This window comes from Heterocephalus glaber, unplaced genomic scaffold (genome assembly GCF_053883595.1).
Source record: "Heterocephalus glaber isolate CG9 unplaced genomic scaffold, H.glaber_assembly_v1.0 deba00001531, whole genome shotgun sequence".
Lineage (NCBI taxonomy): Eukaryota > Metazoa > Chordata > Mammalia > Rodentia > Bathyergidae > Heterocephalus > Heterocephalus glaber.
Genome location: NW_028258329.1, coordinates 12084813 through 12092624, shown reverse-complemented (window position 1 = coordinate 12092624; position 7812 = coordinate 12084813). Strand labels below are relative to the sequence as shown.

Below are 7812 nucleotides of genomic sequence, written 5' to 3'. Positions count from 1 at the left end.
GTTTTTCAAAACAGGAACATGTAATAAATTTAAATGTCTCTGAGCCTGCTCTTATTTTGCCATATTTGTTCCACATATAATAGTGCAGAGAAGAAATAAAGGAATGAAGAAGAATAAAGTTGTTAGAGTAGGCTTTCCTTGTGGGAGAATAGGAATTTGAAATGGAGCCAAAGGCTTGCCTTTTCTGATGCAGTTAGGAAGTTGGGAGGCAGTTATTGAAATGGGAGGCTGAGCAGTGGAGAATGGCAGAGTGCATGGGATCCACTACCTTCAGCAGACAGCCTCCTTAACAATTGTTCTCAGCGTTGAAGAGGCATGTTTTCCCTCCTCCAGCCCCACAGCCCATCATCTGTAAGGTATGTACTATTTCTTTCAACAAAAGATATTGCAAAAATACATATGCTGAGTCCCAGGGAAACCAAAATGAAGAAGAGATTTTCTTGTAACTAAGAAGCTCCTGCATTCTGATGGGCAGAATGAAAAGACACTCTCACATTCTCAGAAGAGAGATGAGCTCAGTTAGACTCAAGTGTCAGGACAGATTCATGGCAGTAAGAGAGACAGACCTCATTATTTTTCCATATTCTGTTTGTAACATCTTTCCCTGCACTGCATGTTAGAAAAATCAAAAGGTAAACTGGAAATAAATGGCATAGAATCAAAGGTCATTATGGACTAGGAGGAGGAAGGAAATTATAGATTAGAAATGATCATCCAGAGAGTAATTTCAAAATGATGCTTAGTAATGTCAGAGATGTTGAAGTGACCAATTACACCAGGCTAGTGTCCCTTTGAAATGACATCTGTGATATCTAGGTGGAATAAAGAACAAAGAGGCCAGGCAGTCTCATTTTACCGGGATGGATTTTGCTTTGGAAAGGCATGGGAAAGTTTATCCAAATCAAATATCATTTAAATTACAAAGACCCTAGACAAATAACTATCTATTCCAATGAAACAGATATTGCATTGCTGAAAGCTATGTTCTGAATATAACCTCTTGGAGTTGACGCTTCACTTTCCTACTTCGAAATTCAGGGTTCCAAGCTAATTTACTGGAAGAAAAGTCAGAGGGAAGAGCAGTGTGGATGACAGCATGGAGTCTGCAGTCTGAATTCAGACTCTGCTGTGAAGTTAGCTGAGTTGCTGGGCTCCAAGTGTGTGACATGGGTTGAGTCCAAGCCTCTGTGGTTTTATATCTAAAAATAAGGGTACAGATGGCAATTTCAGCACCAACTAAGTAGGATTACAAGGGAACAGAGCATTTACAAAACATTTGTGGTTGTCAGATAGTATATTAAGCATTTTATGCATATTCATTTAACTCTTATAACAACCCTTGCAACTCTGTTGCAGATGAAGGAAAGAAACATAGATGGGTAACTTGCTAAGGTCACATGGCTGGGGAACACTGGGGCAGCAATACAAGCCCACAGAGCCTGCAGCAAAGTCCCAAACAAGGTCCTTTTTGTAGCATCCCTCAGAACTAAATCTGATAGGCACTGAATAGGCGTTTGATGTTTGATTTCCTTTGAGGTTGCATGTAAATGGCATAAACACAGGACTTGGCCATGCCCTGCACATAGTAGGCATATATAGAAGACAAAGGAATGGAGAACCAGGTCTTTAGCTCTTTTCTCTCACATTAAAACAAATCATAATCTTAAGAAACCACAGATCCTTCTCTTGGAAAATGCCTTCCACAGGCAAACAAGAAACCATAAATCCTCCACATGGAAAAAGAAATATTCACTTTGTAAAGGTAAATTCAATTTCAACTTTAAAGTATGAGGAGTAAAGTATGAAAAGTCAGTGTAAGCCAAAGAGGAGGGGAGAGGGGTACTTGTGGGGAGCAGGGCCAGCGAGGTGAGAGAGGCAGCCAAAGCCTGGAGCTGGGAGGCAGGCTGGGATGCTGGGGGCAGATCCGGCTGCAGGCAACGCTGTATTTTGAAGAAACAGGGCCTGTAGACACAGGACCCCACTGGTGGCTGTACATCTGGAAAGCAGAGCCCAGGATGAATTATGCATGGATTACCTTGCACTTGCACAAGAATTTCTGTTTATGCACAGAAGAGGAGCATAGAGAAGAAAACTTGTTTCACACCTGGCATTTAATTTAGAAAGGATTGCGACTCTGCCTGAAGGGAAAACCATCTGACCTGCGCTGAGTCTCAGCTGTGCTTTAGGAATCCTACAGAAAGCAAAGTGCCTTAGAAAACCTGACATATTATTTTTCAGTGTGTTGTGTGTAAGCAACAAACTCATGTGCCCATTGCCACTCCTATGGGGTAGGGACCAAACACAGCTCCTGTGAGAAGAACCCAGAGTACACCTGGCCCAGTCTTTCTGCTTCTCCCCTTTCCTTGAATAGCTCCCTAACCACAGGTCCCAGGAGCAGGGTGCAGCTCTGAGCTGCATACCACAGGAACCCCACGACCATGCCTGGTTGCCATGTATTTGGTATTCATCTCACTTTTTAGGTTTGGAAAGTGTGACAAGTTATGGAGAAAGCAGTCCATTCTGTTAGCCCCACAGCAGAGGTTTACTGTGCCAGAAGCAAGGTCTCTGTGCTACAGAACATTCTTTCCCTCCAATCTCTACCGGATTTGCAAGCAAAATGGAAACATCCGTTGGCATTAGGAGCATTCTGAGTTGTTCAGTGGTCCTCGTCTCATCAAACCACATAGCTATGGGCAGCACTGGTGTGCAGTGGGAGGTACAGGACACTTTCATATCATATGAGAGGGGGTTTCCAGAGCAGGCAACCAGAGAAAGTACTGTATTGACTGGAGAACTGGTTGTGTGGCACAAAAGATCTGTTAAAATACTGGTTCCAAATCAATGCATACCTATGTCTTCCTTTCTTGTTGCCAGGGAAAAAATATCTAACACCAGCATCTTAAAGGAGGAGAGGTTTATTTTGACTCAAGGTTGTAGAAGCTTCAGTCTATGTTTGGCTGGCTCCAGCACAGAAAGCTCACGTGAAAGGATGAGGTGGGAGAAAGCTGCTCACATCATGGCGGCCAGGAAGCTAAGCGTGAAGGGAGCTGTAGGGGAAGGGGATGCTCTGTTCTAGGTCCTATTCCCAGTGACCACCTCGTGTGACCAGACCTCACCTCCTAACTGCACAGTCAGCACTGATCCCTTCGTTGGACTAATCCACTGATGAGGATAGCTTGCCCAGGGGCCATTTACCTTGCCCCACCTCTAACCAACATGAGGCTTTGGGGAGACATTCTAGATCTAAACCATAACAACCCACAAACCAAACTGAACCGCAAAACAAACAGAACCACTTTTGTTGTTGTTTATTAATGGGACAATTACTAACTATTGTCCTCCTTTGTATGACCCTCTCTAGAAATCCAACAGCAGGTAATAGATTTAGCAAGTACTAAAGTCTGTAGTCTTACACATCTGCTCTCTCTCGCATGTGGTACTCCTTACCTTTCATTTGCTTTGAACTTTTAAAGTGTATATACACGGAGACAATTATGTGCGAACACACACAAGTATATTACTTCCTATATTTATATGGAGTGCAGTGTGAAAGTTTGATGTATGCATACATTGTGGAATAATTAAAGCTAATTAACATATCCATTGCCTCACCTTGTCATTTTTTTGGCAAGAACATTTAAGATCCAATTTAAAGATATTTTGAAATATACAATATGTTATTCACTATAGTTACCATGCGGTGTGATAGAAACCAAAATAATCTTCTTGTCTAACTGATGTTTTCAACACGACCAAGCTAAGAATTTCTTTTGATAAATGAAGTAGACTATCATAGCTGGTAACTTCTAAGGGGATGGATATGTTATCATTTTTATCAGTGTAAAAGTTTTCTTTTAGAAAATATTCCTTTATATAAAGAGACTGCCAGAGGCAAAAGAAAGGGAAGACTGCAGTTTCAAAATCATTGCCTTTTCTGTACTGCTGGATGATGAGAACCAGAAGAAAAACCCTGTTTAGCAAAAGTCAGAGATGAGACTCTGAGTCTGCAAAGCAGGCCACGGGGTGCCCAGCAGGTGGGAGGTAACATGTTCTGTTCTATTGCCCAGAGTCCAGGAGATTGACTTTCCCAGGGAGGCTGCAAAAAGCAAACCAGCACAGCCCTGGGCTAAGAGACCTTAGCCAGACAGACAAGGGGGTGTGGCTGCAATGCTACAGGCCACATTTTCATCATGCACTGCGGCTGATGGATGGGTTGCAGAGAAAAAGGTGAAATGTCTCATCCTAGGTCAGTTGCTTTTCCTGTCATGTGGTCCCCAAGTCTTCAGTACAAATCTCTACAATTACAACTGCTGTGTGTGCTATTTGGAGGAAAATAAGAAGAGGACTGAGTTTCTTCTGCATTTTGTCATGAAACAAAGGTGTTGGCAAACACACAAGATCCTTAGTTGGGATCGAGCCAGGAATATTATTGGACTTCCCACAGAGTGGTGGATAGCAAATTTGGAACAAGGTTATTTTATTGTCACTGGGGAGGGTGACTCTTTAAATTGTGTGCAGAAGCCACTCTTGAGAGGCAGTTGTTAAGAACATTGGAGAATTTTTCAAGGCTTGTTCTTGGCCACAGTGGCAGACTTTGCATCTTGCATCATGGGAGCCTCATTCCCTGCTGTCTCTCGTCTTTGTATACAATGTCCCTTCCATCTGGAGCAGCATCTCTGATTCTGCTCCTAGAAATCATCTATGGCTGGTGCAAGAGTCAAGACTCCCTCGGTGAAATGTCAGAAGCCCTCCCTTTGCAGCCCCAGTTCTTTGGACAGATCTGGACTGCAACACTGAGTCTGTCACAGTGTGGTTATCTGTTTCTGTCCCTGAAATTGTCCCCAGCTGGAAGTCAGGGCCTGAGTCTCTTTCTAATCTGTGACTCTCCAGTATCTTGCATAGTGCCCGGTATAGAGCAGACTCAAAACCTGTGTGCTGAATAGACAAATGAAGGGGAGAAGAAGCAGCTGCTGCATCTGTGCTGCATGGGAGGGAGATGTGGCTGATACACACGCCTTGTTCAGAGTGAAGTTCAGTGTTTGCGGAGGAGGAACAACAGTAGCAAAATGAGCAAAATGAACAACCATGGAACCAATCATCTTGCAACAAACCTTCCCCTAGAGGGAATTCTTCCAGCTGTTAGTCTAATTTATTCTGTGCACAAAGAAGTGGAAGTAGGTCTTTGAGCATTGTCAGAAGCCCATGTCTGTGGCTTTACTCCAAAAGAAACCCTGCGCACCCTATCCCAAGATCCGTCACTGTTCACAGGTTTCTGACAACCTCTGATCTGCAGTTTAAGACACAGTAGTTTACAAGTAAGTTTGAAGACAGGAAACTGTTGGAGTAATACACTGATAGCAAAGAGAAATGATAGCTGTCATCTTTTTTGGAGGGAAGAGGCAGAAAAAATTTAGGAACAAACAAGAAAGTAGACTTGAGAACTCAATCGTCTCATGCAAAGCAAATTTTTAAAGCTAGGAAAGGTTCCTGAGCAGTGGCATTGGAAGGATAAGCTCCAGAAACACCTGGCAGAGGATAGAGGATCTTGGTCACAATCTCTGAATCCCTGCTTCTACTCTGTCGCTCATTTCCTGTGTGATCTGGGACAAGGTACTTCACCTCTCTGAGTCTCAATTTCTCTATCGCAAACAAGTGGAGATAGCAATCCTTCCTGAAAAAAAGTTTTAGAACATTAAGGAAGATAGAAAATATCAAGTTAAATTAAAATGTACTTTCAACAACAAAATCATTAAAAATACATATATATTGGCTGGGAATTTAACTCAGTGGTTTTGCCACCTGCTGCACAAGCGCAAGGACCCGAGTTCAATCCCTGGTACCAAAAGAACCCACAAAAACATATATATTGAGGGAGGAAAGGCATGAATGCAACTCTTGTTGCTCCAGGTACACATATCTTTTTTTTTTCCTTTGGAAATTTGCACCTTTAAATAATCTGTCTTGGTTCTTATTTTTCCCCATTCCCCTGCACTCCCTTCAACCCCTCCATCCCTCCCTATTTACAAAGACTTTGTTCCCGTTTTTCATTTTTTCATATTAATTCCATTCCCTTCTTTCTTTTCCCCTACCCCTCCCACTTCCCCTTCTCCTTTGCCCCTTTTCTTCCTATTTCACATTATCTGTTATACCTTTTAGTCCTTATTTACACTTTCAGTTTCTCACACTAGAGAAACTATTCGGTATTGACACATGTGTGTCCTATTTATTTCACTTAAGAGTATGATTGGCAAAGAGGATAGCTTCTCCAGCTTTTTTGGGGGTTCCCATTGCATGGAGTATTGTTTTCCACCCTTTAACTTTCAAGCTATGAGTTTCCTTTTGAATTTAGTGTGTTATCTGGTATGCATCATAGTATTGGATTTTGCTTCTTGACCCATTCTGCCAGTCTATTTCTTTCGATTGGTGTGTTGAGACCATTAACATTGATGGTTATAACTGATATGTAATTTATCATTGTCATGACTTTTTTTTGTTGGATTTTCCTCCTTTACATTTAATTGCTTGTCAATCCCAATGGATTCATTCTGCTGTGCTTCTTGGGATTGTGATCCTCATTGTCTGTTCCTAGGATATTATCTAAATTTTTTTGGAGTGCTGGTTTGGTATTCATAAAGTTCCTAATGTGCTCTTTGTCTTATTTCTGTATATTATTTCTGCTCTGTATCTTATTTCTCCATCAATTTTGAAAGTTTTGCAGGATACCTCAATCTGGTCAGAGGCTGTTTTCCTTTTGGCTTGGAATATGTTACTCCAAGCTCTTCTTGCCTTGAGGGTTTGCATTGAGAAGTCTGCTGTGATTCTGGTGGACTTTCCTTTGTATGTGACTTGTTTCTTTTCTCTAACTGCTTGTAGAACTTTGTTCTTCTGTTGGGTTTCTTGAATCTTAACAATTATATGCCTATGTGTAGATTTTTTTTGATCAAGGCTATTTGGAGCCCTATATGCCTCAGTTATCTGTATGTCAAGTTCTTTTCCCCTTCTTGGGATGTTTTCTGCCATTACTTCTGTGAACAGTTTTTTTATGTCATCTGCAGTCACTCCTGTTTCTTTGTTGACTCCAATCAGTCTTATATTATTCTTCTTTGCATTGTCTAGCAGCTGCTGGATTGATTTCTCATGGTCCCTTACAATTTTGAAACAATTTTTCTTTTCCTGCTCACTAATTGCAATCTTATCTTCTATATCTGAAATTCTGTCCTCACATTGTCTCATTCTGCTGTGTAGACTTTCAATGGAGTTTTTAATCTCCTGGAAATCTGTTTGTATCTGTTTTATGGGTTCCATTTGTTTCCCATTTTGGAATTCCATCATGCTCGTCAGCTCCTCTATTTTGTTATCTGTGTCCTGTCTGGATTTATTAATCCTGTCTTGCACTATGGGCACAATCTCTGCTGTTATCTGAGAAATTATTTCTGATTTCATTTTTTACAGATCCTCTTATGTTGCCAGTTCAGGGAGTCCAGGTGGTTGAGTATCAGAGTGTTACATCTCCTTTCCCTTTGGGGTTGCTGTAGGTGATCTGGAAGTCTCGTTTTGAGACTTATTTATGTGTCTTCTCATTTCAATTGGGGGGTGTGCTGTTGGCACTCACGCGGCTCACCTCCTTTGCACTGGGGGTGCTGTAAAGGTGGTTTGGAAGCCCCTTCCTCTGGGCTGGGAGTGGTGGAATGGCAGCTCAGAAGCCCCTTCCTCTGGGCTGGGAGTGGTGGCACAGGAGCCCAGAAGTTCCTACCTCTGAGCTGGGAGCTTGGAACGTGGGCCAGGAAGCCCTTCCTGTGGGCTGATAGTGGT

At 42.1% G+C, this 7812-nt stretch overlaps 1 long non-coding RNA gene across 2 annotated transcripts in view; it reads left to right on the top strand.

Moving 5' to 3' along the window:
• Positions 1 to 222: 222 nt before the first annotated feature.
• LOC147824865 (uncharacterized) overlaps positions 223 to 7812 on the top strand; it is a 54333-nt gene continuing 46743 nt past the window's right edge. Inside the window, exon 1 of one of the 2 annotated variants that reach the window (XR_015441621.1) lies at positions 223 to 356. This is a non-coding gene — a long non-coding RNA (uncharacterized LOC147824865). The remainder of the gene's footprint in view (positions 357 to 7812) is intronic. The other variant, XR_015441622.1, reaches the window with a different exon arrangement.